We start from the raw sequence: 13,388 nt of genomic DNA on the forward strand, positions 1-13,388 counted from the left end.
TGATCAATACACCAGCAATACCTGCCATTCTGGTATTTCCACAAGCCATGCCTCAGCATATCCCGGGGCTCCAATCAGTACTGAGAAGAACCCCCGTTATAAGTTTTTGCCTCTGCAGAAGGTACTGTTTACAATCATTTGTTTCCCGAATAAAAGTTGTATTCATCATCCTGGTTTCCTATTATGGGCATCTCCCCATCTAACACCTCCAACTTTTCGGTTCGTGTCCATGAGATTCCAGCAGTTACTTTCAGTCTGGGTAAATGTTGACATCTGTGTACAGTTCGAAGCTTTTGAAATACCCCCTCTGGGGGCTGGGAAGACAGCACAGCAGTTAACGGCATATTGTTCTTGCCAAGTATTCCTGCTTAGTGCCAGCATCCTCACAGGGTGACTCATGACTGTCTGTGACTCCAGCTGCAGGTGATGCAATACCTCTGGCCTCTGAGGGCCAAAACCTCCCTGTGTTTGTACCAGTCTCTCTCACACACATAATTAAAACACAAAAACAAACCTTTAAAGAAGCCCATTTGCCTAGGGCCCAGAACTGTTTTGGATGCCCTTGGAGCACAAACTGCCTCACTTCACAGCAAAACAAACTAGAGCCCGAGGTGTACTTGTCTGGAGGGCCAAGATGGCATCGAGCCTTGGCCTGTAGTCTGGCAGCCAGAAGAACCCATGTCCCTGTCAAAAAGCTCTGGGAGCATGAATGGCCAATGCCCATCCTGTCCCCAACTTGTGGAGACTGAGACATGTCATTTTGTGGTGAAGCCACCTTGGAACTGAGAGGCCCTTCTGGGTTAAGAGGTGGGTAGCCCCCCGTCATTTGGCTTCGGGCTCCACACTCACACTCAGTTTATGGATCTGTGGAACAGGTTGCCAGAAAGTTCTTTCTGAGAATTAGAGCCACTTGAAAGGACAGAGCTTCCTTGGTCAGCTCTGCAGGAGCCCCAGTGTCAACTTGCAACTCCTGAAGACTTTTACACAGCCACTGAACGCCGCTCGGGCCAGAATTCTTTTGCCAGTTGACATTAGAGGTAGGCACCTTGGTTTTTCTAACAGGAAAACAATACAAGTACGAGCTAGGCCAAGAGAAGCCAGCCCCTGCAATATGGACATGATGGTTTCAGAGCCAGGCTGACTGGTAAGTAGGAGTGAGGGTGTTGTGTTGATAAAAAGATAAAGGGGGGGGGATTATGTTCTATGGAGGTGTGGTGAGGTATGGGAAAGAGGGTGCCTCAATGGGCCCATGTTGAGGCATCCCTTTCCCCTAAAGGACCAACCACACGACGGTATAGTATAAAATAGACTTTATTCAGGGCATGGAGAGGAGAGTTAAGAGGGTAGTGCGGGGAGAGAGAGAACTAGAAGAGTAGAGGCCGGCCATGAGCACGCGGAGAGAAGGTGGGGAGGAGAATGGGGAAAGGGGGACAAAGGGCAAAGTGGGTAAGAGCAAGAGAGAATGAGAGAACAAGAGTTGGGGGGGAGGTTAAGCAGCCCCTTTTATAGTGTCAGGCATGCCTGGCTGTTGCCAGGTAACTGTGGGGCGGAGCATACCTGGCTGTTGCCAGGTTACTATAGGGGTGGAGCTTAGAATGCTAACGGAGAGAGTGGGCCATAGAGAGCAAGGAAGCCCTAAGTGTCAGGGAAACTTGTTTAAGAAAGAGAATGAAGAAAAGGAAAGTTGTAGAGTGTTTGTTGTTTGTTTTCGGAGTAGCTCAGAAAATTGGTCAGGCTTAACCCTGCTTCCTGGCTGCTGCTCCGTAACCGACTGTTGAATTTTTATTTGAAATTAATCGATCTATACTGGACTGTGACACGCAGAACCAGCACATTAATACTCTGGAAAGTGTTTGAAATTAAGAATATTTTAAACGGGTGTTTCTGCAGTTTAACCGGGTGACCTTGGGCCTTCAGAGAGCGTCTGGTTTCTGGATTTACAGGTGGGGCGCTAAGCCAGCACACTTGCAGGTCCCTGTGGCAATTTTTGTCTTTGAGTTTGGATTACTAAGAATGATCACATAGATAAAGGCTTTAGAAATATTAAGTTCCCAGGAAGAGTTCAAATCCTCTCGCTTGTCGAACGATGCCAAGCAGGTCAGGGAGTGGGTGTACTTTCCCATAACTTGAGGCTACTCTAATTCTCTGTTGTCTGGGCTACTCTTTTGGACCCGCTGCCTCTGTGGCCCCAGCGTCTTCATTGTGGAAAGCAACAATGTTACTTGTTATTGGTGCATAGAGTCATCAAAATTGCCACATGGTTTTTCTCGTGTTTTACAAGAAACTAGGAAACAAAAATTGGTAATGGCTAGAAGGAGGCCAGGAAGGGTGTGTGAATCTCTAATCTTACCACTTGGGAGGCAGAGGCAGAACAGGTTGGATTTCCGAGTTTGAGGCCAGCCTGGTCTACATAGGAAGCTCCAGGACAGCCAGGACTACACAGGGAAACCCTCTTCTGAGAAAAACACCAGAACGAACAAAAATTGGTAAGGAACAATGGATTTATTATCAGTTTGTCCAAATCGTGGAGATGGTGGAGGAGCCGCCAGCCTAATCCCTCCCAGACCAAAGATAGGTACACAGAGCTTTTCAGGAAGTGGGGAGGAAGGAACTTGAGCCTCAGGGTAGCTCCAGATCAGTTTTTAATTTGAGTCCAAGTAGAACAAAGTGGGGTCTCAATGAGTTACTTTAAAAAAAAAAGAAAGAAAAATTGGGTTTGTATAAAGTAGGATTCCCATCCACACTAGCCCTTGTAGAGCCGTTTGTAACTTCGTCTTTGGCAGGCGGACCCCTCGGGTGTGTCTTGTTCTTTGAGGCAGCTTCAGGGTCTAGACTTAGAGGAAGTCAGGATCCCTGACTATCTACTGGTGGAGGTGACACAGGCCTGCAGGGGACCCTGTCCCAGTGGAACAAAACCAACCAACCCCCCACAAGTGTGAGGGAATAAAAGCAAGGAGGAGATGAGCTGGTCGTTGAGGAAGAGGCTCGTGTGTGGAGTCTATGCTTCTCAGCAGAAGCAGCTCCTCGGCGACTGCTTCAAGTCCCAACTCTCAGTGGGGTAGAGGAGGGAGGAGGAGCAGGAAGTTCAAGCTGGGTTACACGAGACCTGTCTTAAAACACAAAAATCAACCAAAATAAATTTATTATTATTATTATTATTATTATTATTATTATTATTATTATTCATACTGCTGCTGCTGTGTTATGTGCCCAGCAGAACTGGAGTGTCAGGAAATTGTGAGTCTCCTGACTGGTGACCGGGCAAGCCCAGGTGCATGCTTAACCACTAAACCATCTCTCTGCCCTCCCGTTATCCCTTTTTTTAACTTTTTTTTTTTTTTAAAGAGATATTTCAAACGAAAACTCTAAAACTGAAACAAGCCGTGCTCAGGACCCGGGCGCTGGTGACATTTGAGCCCCAACTCAAACTTGTCGAGTTCGCAGCTGTAAGATTCTCACGGACAGTTTTGTAAACTCGGTCACAGTTAACACACGAGTTGACAGCCCGGGGCCCTAACCTAGCAAGGGCGTCTTCAACCCCCGTGACCCTTTTACAAGTCATCCGTGCCGAGAACATATGGTTCTTCAAACATGGCTGATGCTCTGCCGTTTGAAGAGATCTTTTCTTGGCAGTCCCTACTCACAGAGCTGCTTGGCAGGAGAATGATTGGGAGGGTCTGCTTAACTATGTCTTCTGACTTCTCTTGTTTTGTAGTCTTACTACTTTGCCACCTTAAAAAAAAAAAAAAAAAAAAAAAAGACCCTTCGTCTGTTCTCACATATGCTCTGGCCAGGCCATTACAAATTGTGCCTTCTGGTGTACTAGTTGATACCCAAGAACCTACAGAGCTACATCCCAGTTCTTTCAAGATGAAGGAATATTCAGACCCGAGGCTGCCCTGTCAGGTGCATGCAGTGCTGGGGAATGGAGTCAGGGCTCCAGGCATTTTAGGTTAATGTTCTACCAACTGAGCTACTCTCCAGCCCCAGCATCAAGGTCTTTAGGAAATTTGAATCTGGGCAAACGCTTGAGTGCTCTCGGCTGTGGTTTGTGGGGTCTCTGGGAAATTCCTGCTGGGTCACGTGGATAATTCACCCTCTGAAGGCTGGTGCTAAGTGACACCAGATGGATCCAAATGCTTTCATGCCACACACGTGGAGATGGGGGTTACCCCAAAATCTAAAGAGGAAGCCAAGCCTCAGACAAGTGGTCCGCCACCAGAACGGGCAAAATCGGCGCTCAAGTTCCCTAATGGTCTCCGTTAGGGTTTCTATTGCTGTGGCGAAACACTGACCAAAGAAGCAAATTGGAGAGGAAAGGGTTTATTCAGTAGCTTACACTTCCACATGATAGCCCATCATCGAAAGAGGCCAGGACAGAAACGCAAGCAGGGCAGGAACCGGGAGGCAGGAGTTGAAGCAGAGACCATGGAGGGGTGCTGCTTACTGGCTTGCTCACCATGGCATGCTCAGCCTGCCTTCTTATAGAACCCAGGACCACCTGCCCAGGGGTGGGACCACCGATGGTCAGCTGGGCCCTCCCCATTGATCACTAGTTAAGAGAATGGCTGACAGCTAAGTCTCATGATGGTATTTTCTCAGTTGAGGTTCCTTTCTTTTGGATGACTCTAGCTTGGATTAAGTTGACATGAAGCTATCCAGGACACTAACCAACCAGCCATTCAGGAAGTGGCTGGATGGAGCTTCCAAAGTGACATACATTTCAAACAAACCCTCTTTACAAATTGCCACCCAGATCACAAACCAAAGCAAGGTTCCGGTGGCAGGGCTACAAGGAGCTCTTCAGACTTCAAAACTAAAACAATTAGTGAGTTGGGTGGTGGTGTCGCATGCCTTTAAATCCCAGCACTTAGGAGGCAGAGGCAGGGGGATCTCTGAATGGGAGGCCCGCCTGGTCTAAAGACCTTGTATCCCCAGAGCAAGCTGACTGGTAAGTCTAGCCATAGCTGTGAGCTCTGGGTTCGGTTAAGAGAGCCTGCCTCATTGAAGGGGTGGAAGAATGAAGCCTGAGGTCAACCTTGGGACTCCCATCTGCATGTGCATACAAACGTACCCATGAACATGCAGACCCACACACATGCAGACCCACACACATGCAGACGTACACACACACACACACACACACGTGCAGATGTACGTACACACACATGCTTACCACACATACACAAAGAAAACGAAAATGGGTTTATTTATAGTTTGTTGAAACACAGGAATGGGAGGAGACAGAGCTGAGTCCCTCCTAGTTTGTCTGTGGCTATCTTACGATTTAACCGTTTTTCAAATTTTTATTGTATTTGTTTTGGATGTGGGGGGCTCGCGTCATGGTTGAGTAGAAGATAAAAGTCAGAGGTGGCTTTGTGGACTCGCTTCTCTTTCCACCTTTAGGTGCATTCCAGGATTTGAACTCAGTTCCTCAGGACGTTCAGCAAGTGTTTTTCCCTCTGAGCCGTTTCCCACCTCTTATAGTTTAGAAGAAGCTGATCATATCTGTGAAGGAGAATCAGCCTTTCCTAAGAGTAAGGGTGCTTAGGCCCCAGGCTGTTTTCAGTTTTTAAGTCTAGGCATAGGAAGGTTGGGGTCTGTTCAGTGTCCCTGTTCTGAAAGAAAAAGGAATAGGTTTTGTGGGATTCCTGCCCATTCTGGGCCTGTCAGATTTCTCTGTGACCCTTCCTTTGGTAGGAGGCGGGGGGGAGGTTGTTTATATCTTTGGAAATTATGTTAGGATCCACACTCCTGATAAGCAGTAATTTCGCAAGTGATCGTTGATAGCTGAAGGGAAGGGGTGAATACTTTTCAACTGAAGAAATGTTGAAGTGCCAGTTCAGAGGTGACCAGAGTTCCTCCATTTTGAATCAAATTGCCGAGTCTGAAAGGCTCTATTTTCTTTTTTCAAGATGGGGTTTCTCTGTGTAGCCCTGTCTGTCCTGGAACTCACTCTATAGACCAGGCTGGCCTCAAACTCAAGAGATCTTCTTGCCTCTGCCTCACAAGAGCTGGGGTCAAAGGCCACCACTAACCTAGAGAGACCTGTGTTATTAAAGAGAGTCACAGATATGACTTTGGCCATGTCTTCCCAACTTAACATTTGAAAGTGTTTCCTTTTTGAGAAGTTCTCACTCACTCGGTAGTACAGACTGTTCTCAAACTTGAAGCAATTCTCCTGCCTCACCCTCTTAAGTGCTGGGATTGAAGGCCTGAGCCACTTTCTAGGGAACTTTCTCCCTCCCACCCCCACATGTGTCTTGTCTCTCTCTCTCTCCCTATCCCTCACTCCCTTTCCTCCCTCCCTCTCTCTCTTTCTCTTTTCTTTTCAAAACAAGGGATCAGTTCTATGTAGCCTTGGTTGTCCCGGAACTTGCTCTGTAGACCAGACTCTGGTCTCAAACTCTGAGATTCACCTGCTTCTTTGTCCTGAGTGCTGGAGGAGGGCCAGGTGGGAAGAAGGCTTTTATGATCAAAACATAGGCCAAAGGGGTCCAAGAAATCCTTTCTGAGCTAGCTAGAGCAGATGGGAGTTGCCTGTGTAGACCGTAAACAGAACCTATGTTAGTTGTGAAATTCACTAAGTTATGGGGTCACTGTTGGGAAAGGAGTTTGATTAAACTCAAAGGTTAAAGATGCTTCAGCCATAAGTGTTATTTTTTTAACCTATTTGAAATATTTTAGTGGGAGAGGATGTGCCCAGTCCTGCAGTGACTTGCAGAGGATGTGCCAGGGTGGGTTGGCACCCAGGGTGGCCTCCCTCTTCTCAGAGGAGAAGTGGTGTAGGTGGAAGAAGTGTATGAGGAAGGACTCAGGGGGGGTGCCATTGAGATGTAAAGTGAATAAATTATTGGGGAAAAAGGAACTTTGGTTCAATCTGTAGCAAGATCTGCTGAGATGCGGCTCTCAGCTGAGAAACTTCTACCCCACTGGGTGAGGGGTTCTCCTCTCTCTCCCTGCTTAAACTTTCCCCATTTCCCTCTTCTGTCAGCTCAGCCTCTGCCTTCCAGACAGCCTGGTTGAGTCATGCAGTCTCTTCAACTCTTCTGTAGCCACCCTGTAAGCTTTTAAAGGTGTCTGGTGGTGTGACGAGTTATTAACGTTAGTAATTAAGATCGGGTTGGAGTGAAAGAACCTGTTTGCCAGTGGTCACGGCAGTTTATGTAGCTGAAGAGACTTGGAGACTTGTTACTCAGCAGTTTCCGGCAGTGTGGGAAGGCACATACTTACTTCCCTGTCTGTTACTGGAGATCGTGCCCCAGAACAGAAGCTTTTAAAGGTAGGCAGCCCGGCCGCTGGTATTTGGCCTAAGTCGTTTTCAAGTGAACTCGGAAAGTAGGGCTTGGATCCCAAGGCCTGAGCAGGCATGAGGCCACACGGGTTTCAAGTGGTGTGCAGATGGCCCGGTCCTGATGCCGCAACTGAGCCTGCACAGTCCTTCCTGGCCTGTTTTAGCATCAGCCTGCTTGGTGAGGGAGGAAAGCTCAGGTGCCTGTTAGTCCTCTGATCCGATGACTCACTATGGCCAGAACAGGCTGCTTGGGAAAGAGGGTACTCATGGCTGACCCTAGGAAGACCCCGGACTAGGTTAATTGAGGTTTCCTCTTGGGTCGAATGTGGATACAATGTTGCTAGCCAGTTGCCAAGTATAAATAAATCAAAGGGTACAGCACGTGGGACTGAAAAGCGATCCTGGTGCCTCACCAGACACTGGGGACAATCCTCCAGGATTCCAGGATGGGATCCTTACTTGGGGACAGGTGTGTGTGTGTGTGTGTGTGTGTGTGTGTGTGTGTGTGTGTGTGTGTGTGTGTGTGTGTTAGGAGTGGGGTCCAGGAAGATAAGGGGAATGGGCAGGAGACTCCAAAATTTCCAGGCGCTCCTAGGAGGGCTCAGAAGGAAGGGGATTCTAACCTGAGCCATCAAAACAACCCAGGTCTCAAGGGGACCTCCAGGGCTGGGAGGGGGTCTAGGCTGAGTTTCAGAATGATTCCAGGGGACTGAAGGGAGGCAAATCCAGGCTAGGCCAAGAGAATACCCCAGTTCTTGGGGAAGGCACCCCAAGAGCACTCCAAGGAACCATCGGGGTCCAGGTATGGCCCAGGAACACCCCAAGAACTTCAGGGGACAAGGGGATCCAGGCTGGGCTCAGGAACACCGCAGTACCCCAGAAGGACTCCAGGGGGCTGAAGGAGGGAATTCAAGCTGGGCCCACGATCATCCCGGTGGGACTCTGGGAGGACCGCAGGCGGCTGAAGGGGGTTCGGGCTGGGTCTAGGAACACCCCGCTGGTCCGGGAGGGTGGAGGCTGCTCCCGCGGGGCGCCCCTCACGTCCCCTCCCCCGCCCGCTGTCCGTTGGCCGAGGCGCCCGCCGCTGCGCCGCGGGCCGCGACTCCTCCCCCGCGCATCCGTCCGCGCGTGTCCCCGCGTCCCCGCGCCCGGCGTCCCGCGCCGGCGGAACTGTGGGATCGCCGCGCACAGGAAGTGGCGGCGGCGCCGAGGCGGAGGGCGGCGATGGGGGCCCGGGGCGGCGGGCGCCGCACTCGCTGAGGCCCCGACGCAGGGCCGGGCCGGGCCCAGGCCGCGCGCGCCGACGCGAGAACCGCGACCAGCAGGTGGAGTGCAGGTGAGCGGCGCCGAGCCGGGCCGAGCCGCCCGAGGTCGTCCCCCGCCCGCGGTCGCCGGGCCCCGCCGCAGTGGCCGGCTGCGCTCCGCGGGGCGCGCGGCCTGGAGAGCGCGGCGCCTGGAGGCTCCGGGTCCCGCCCGGCTCCTGTGCGGCCTGCCCGGCTCGCCGGTGCGGTGCGGGGTGCGCGGCGGCCTGGGGATGGGGGCGATCGGGGAGACATGGGGATGCCGGGCCCGGTGAGAGGGCCTGGGCGGCCTCGGGTCCCTCTCCGGGGGGAACCTTGCTCGGCTCCTGGCTTCTCGCACTGGAGGATCCCCCATGCCTGATTTCGGGGCCCTTTGGGCTAATTTCACTTTTTTGCTTGCTCAACGCCGAGGGAGGTCTGCAGGTGGGATGCCCTGGAGGAAGGTTCGAGGGCTCTCTCTCTCTCTCTCTCTCTCTCTCTCTCTCTCTCTCTCTCTCTCTCTCTCTCTCTCTCCTCTCTCTCCTCTCTCTCCTCTCTCTCCTCTCTCTCCTCTCTCTCCTCTCTCTCTCTCTCTGACTTTGGCGTTGAGACCAAAGGCCGACTGTGAATTTCCACGTTTCACTCAGGCGCTGGGGTCATTCAGTAACCAGAGCCTCTGGAGGAAAACACCTGTCCACGGTGCTCGGTGGGGCACCAGGAGCCCTGGAGCAGTTGACCCCAGGTACCTACGACAGGAGGATCATAAGCACTTAAGCTCGGTGGAAAATATGTGCAGGTTTCCCTTTTTACTTTGAGAGAAGTTTAGGGGCCCAGGGAAATGATTTTAGAAATGGCCTTTCAGACCTAACTTTTAAAGCATTGTGGAGAGTCTTCTAGAGAATCAGTAAGAGATTGGGTTCTTCCTGGGAAACAAGAAGGCTACTTGGATTTGAGACAGATTGGAATGACTCGTCCAGAGCCAAGATCTCTTATTCTGGGTTTGGACATAGGGTGCCGGCTGGGGGTGCTGGGTTTGTGGCTTGTTGGAACTGAGTGGGAGCAGCCCTTTCTGCTTCGATGACATTGGGGAATGGATTGTGCGCCTTCAAAGAGGTCTCTGTGGGTTGTGCTTGGTCACTTTGATCACTTCCTTACTGTCCCTTCCCCTTATCAGGTAAGCAGGACTCCTTCCTACTTTAGGAGTTAGTCTATAAGATTGATTCCTAGTATCACACGCGGTGCTCTGTAATTACATTGTTTCCAAAGACAGTTGCATGCGATTGCCTTGCCAGCCTCTCTCTGGTGTTGGTGGTGTGTGCTCCTCAGAGTGGCTCTGCTCAGCAGGTGGATGTCAGCTGGATGGCTGACCTAGCTCAGTCTGGACCTGCTGGAGGCCTTGTGTGTGGCCCCACCTGGGCTTATCTGTACAGCACCAGGTCTAGGTCTTAGAATTTGCCTGCGGAATTGGTGGGAAGTGGGTTAAACACAGTGTCTCCTAGGGAAGGAAGACAGAAGAGGTGCTGGAGAGAAAGGGAAATGTCTGTCTCAGTCTAGGCTGCTCCCAGACCCAGGACCAGCACTGGGAAGGACAGTGTCTGTGTGCTCTAGGGAACTGGGGAAACTGAACAGAAAGTACCTGATCTACTTCAGAAGTTGGAAAAGAGAGCATCTTCCACAGCAGTGAAGTGGTTTACTTCTTTTCTTGGGGCTTATAGCAGAGACCTTGGGCTGACAGACTGTGAACCACACTGGAGTCTGAGGAGCAGGGTTAGTCACTTGTCCTGGATTACATCACAAATTGTCCCAGCCAGAATTTAAATGAAGAGCAAAGGGACTCCAATTTTCTCAAGTCCTGTCAGGGTAGTAAAAAAAAAAAAAAACCTGTATTCTTTGTCTCCGGCCCACTTGGAGGCAGGTATGGCATACTAAGATCTTTTAATAGTCGGGGGGGGGGGGGAAGCAATGATGGAACTTTATTGTTTCTGGGGTCAGAATGACATCCTTAATCCAAACTCACCCCTGACAAGCTGGCGCTGGTTAACTGGTCCACATACCCCTCAGAAGACGGAGCTGGTACCAACTGTGTGTGTGTGTTGCCATCTCTGACTTGTGGCTTTGCAGTGTCACTCATTGCCTTTCAGATCCAGTGCTGAACCCTTGGCATCCCCTATTCTCTCCCTTGCCAGAACAATGGCCACTTTCCTTACACTCCTTGCACTTATCCGACACTATCTCCCTTCTCTCACACGCTGACAGACTGTGAATTCCACCCTGTGCATACCTCTGTGATTTCTCCCTTCTCGTGCTGTGGGCGCCGAGGTTTGAACAGCTTGTCTCTGGGCGTGACCGGCCACATTCTGCCGTTGGCATCTTGCTGACTTGTCTGACATGAGTTCCGTATCTGTTTCGTCTTCTCATTGAGAAGTTTCTGCTGCTCTAGGGCTATGTGGAGTTCTGTAAAACATTTGCTCAGGGACTTCGTGGGGGTTATCTTTATCAGCTAACTGAAGAACACTGGGGCCGTCAATGATTTTTTTGTTTCCAATTCGTAAAGTGAGTAACTGAACAGTGGGTCATTCCTAGAACGACCTCGTGGTGACTGCAGGGTTAATTTGAGTGTATTAACCTCACGGTGCTTTGTTTCGGGCGAGTGCAATAGTGCTTCCTCCTTGGGCAGTCTTGCTGATTTGTTTAGAGTCCAACATGTTCCGATCTTGTTTGTCAGCCAAAGTCCAGCAGTGTACACTCGTCACCTGGGCATAAGCTTAGTTGTAGGGATGGAGAGGCAGGCCGATGGGGTCCATGGGTCTTGCTGTACCTGTAACTGGCTACTGGACTAGTTGTGCCTTGCCCAGTGGCCACCTCTCTCTCACACATGGACGGGATATGTTTTAGATGTCAGTAGGTCTGAGTGGAGGGTAGCACACTCGTGTCCTTCAGGAGGTGACAGGCAGAAGCCTCCCTCCTGGCTGGAGTGTTTTGCCTCACTTAGGATAACAGCCTGAAGCTAGGTGCTCTTGTTTGGAGCAGGGTGCCAGCAACCCCACGTCATGTCCCTCTGTGACCCAGGAGCCATGCATCATTAATGTGCAGTGTCTCCATTCCTTTTGGGAAGTGGGGTGAGATCCATTATAAATGACAGCAGCAGTGGATATAGAGTGGTGTAGAAGAGAGCTGCTGCAGGGCACGGGCCCTCTGTCTCTCTGTCTCTGCTGGCTGGCTAAGGGTGCTCTTCCTCTAACAGTTTGCTGACGGGAGCATTCAATACTATACGCTGATATTACATTTGTCCCTGCTTTAAAAACAAGTTTATTTATTTAGTGCGCGCGCGTATCTGTGTGGGCATGCATGTGGGTGGGGCCCCGTGTTCAGAGGTCAACACTGGGTGTCTTCCTCAGTCCCTCTCCACTTGGTTCTTCTTTATTGTTTTAGAAAGATTTATTTTTATTTTAGGCGAGTGAGTGTTTTGCCTGCATGTATGTAAGGACACTACACACTCGTCCTGGTGTCAGAGGAAGCCAGAAGAGGGCACTAGATCTCCCGAGGCCAGAGTAACAGAGTATTGTGAGCCTCCATGTGGGTGCTGGGGGTTGAACTGGGGAACCTCTAGAAGAGCAGCCAGTGTCCACTCTTAACCACTTAGCCATCTCTCGAGCCCCCTTCTATTTTTTAAAGATTTCTTTTTCCCCACCCGCCATGTGCATGTATGTGTGTGCAGGACACATGTGTCCAGGGAGGTACCTATGCAAGCCAGAAGAGGTTGCCAGACCTCTCTCCCTTGGAGCTGGAGTCACAGGTGGTTACAAGTCACCTGTGGCTGCTGAGCACTGAATTTGGTTCTCTGGGGGAACCAAGGGACAGCACTCTGAACTGCTAAGTGGCCTCTCTAGCCTTCCCACCTTATTCTCTGAGACAGGGTCTCTCACTGAAACTGAAGCTGACAGATTTGGCTAAGCTGGCTGGCAGCTAGCAGTTGCCATGTACTTCCCTATGCTTCCCTCCCAGCGCCAGGATTGCAGGTCTGAGCTGCTGCACTGGGCTTCTTACATGGGTGCCTGGGATCTGCGGTCCTCATGCTGTGTGATATGCCCCAGCCCCTGCCTCTACTTTGCTTATCTCATTGCCATAGAGGACGGAGCAACTGTGCCCATTTCATATACACCTCGTTTAATTCTCCAAGAGATACCAAAGAAAGGAGTGTCTCTCGGTGACACTGAAGCTGAGAATGGGATCGGCAGCCCTGAGCAACAGGCTTGGCTTGGCAGGTCTAGATTTCAGACACCATTGAATCTCCAGCTACGGGGTTTGTCCTCCAGACTGCTTGATGCTCAGAATATACAAGATGTGAAAAACTCAAGTTTCTCAAACAGATCAAGTGATTAATTAGCTCTACACACACGTCTGTGTTCAGATCGGTGTTTACTCGTGCAGGCTACTCTTGCTGTAGAGGGCTCAAAGCCACAGCCATGTGCCAGAAGTGGCGCTGGACTTGGGGGAATATACTCACTGAGTTTTTCTTCTTTGTGTGAAAGGCTATGTGTTGACGCTGTGTGGGTTCACACAGACAGACAGACAGACAGACACACACACACACACCAATGATCCAGGCAGGCTTCCTATTGATTGATTTCTGATCCCGGTCATTGTCCCAGTGTAATTGCAGGGACTGGTTGAATGAACCGGTTTGCCTTTTATTAGAAAGAGACACAGGAAGGAGCAGTCGGAGTCCCTCAAAAAGTGTGGTGAAATTGCTGAGATTTTTTTTTTTTTTTTTTTTTTTTTTTTGTTGCTGCCACAGGCAGATTGGGTCCTCG

At 50.5% G+C, this 13,388-nt stretch overlaps 1 protein-coding gene across 14 annotated transcripts in view; it reads left to right on the plus strand.

The window, feature by feature from the left end:
* Positions 1 to 446: 446 nt before the first annotated feature.
* Positions 447 to 13,388, plus strand: part of Agpat3 (1-acylglycerol-3-phosphate O-acyltransferase 3) — a 92,871-nt gene continuing 79,929 nt past the window's right edge. For 4 of the 14 annotated variants that reach the window (NM_001446897.1, XM_087597126.1, XM_087597139.1 and 1 more), the window contains 1 exon segment: positions 8,482 to 8,630. The gene's annotated coding sequence lies outside the window, so the exon portion shown is untranslated. 14 annotated transcript variants of the gene reach the window in all.

This window comes from Rattus norvegicus, chromosome 20 (assembly GCF_021556685.1).
Source record: "Rattus norvegicus strain SHRSP/BbbUtx chromosome 20, alternate assembly SHRSP_T2T, whole genome shotgun sequence".
Taxonomy (NCBI): Eukaryota; Metazoa; Chordata; class Mammalia; order Rodentia; family Muridae; genus Rattus; species Rattus norvegicus.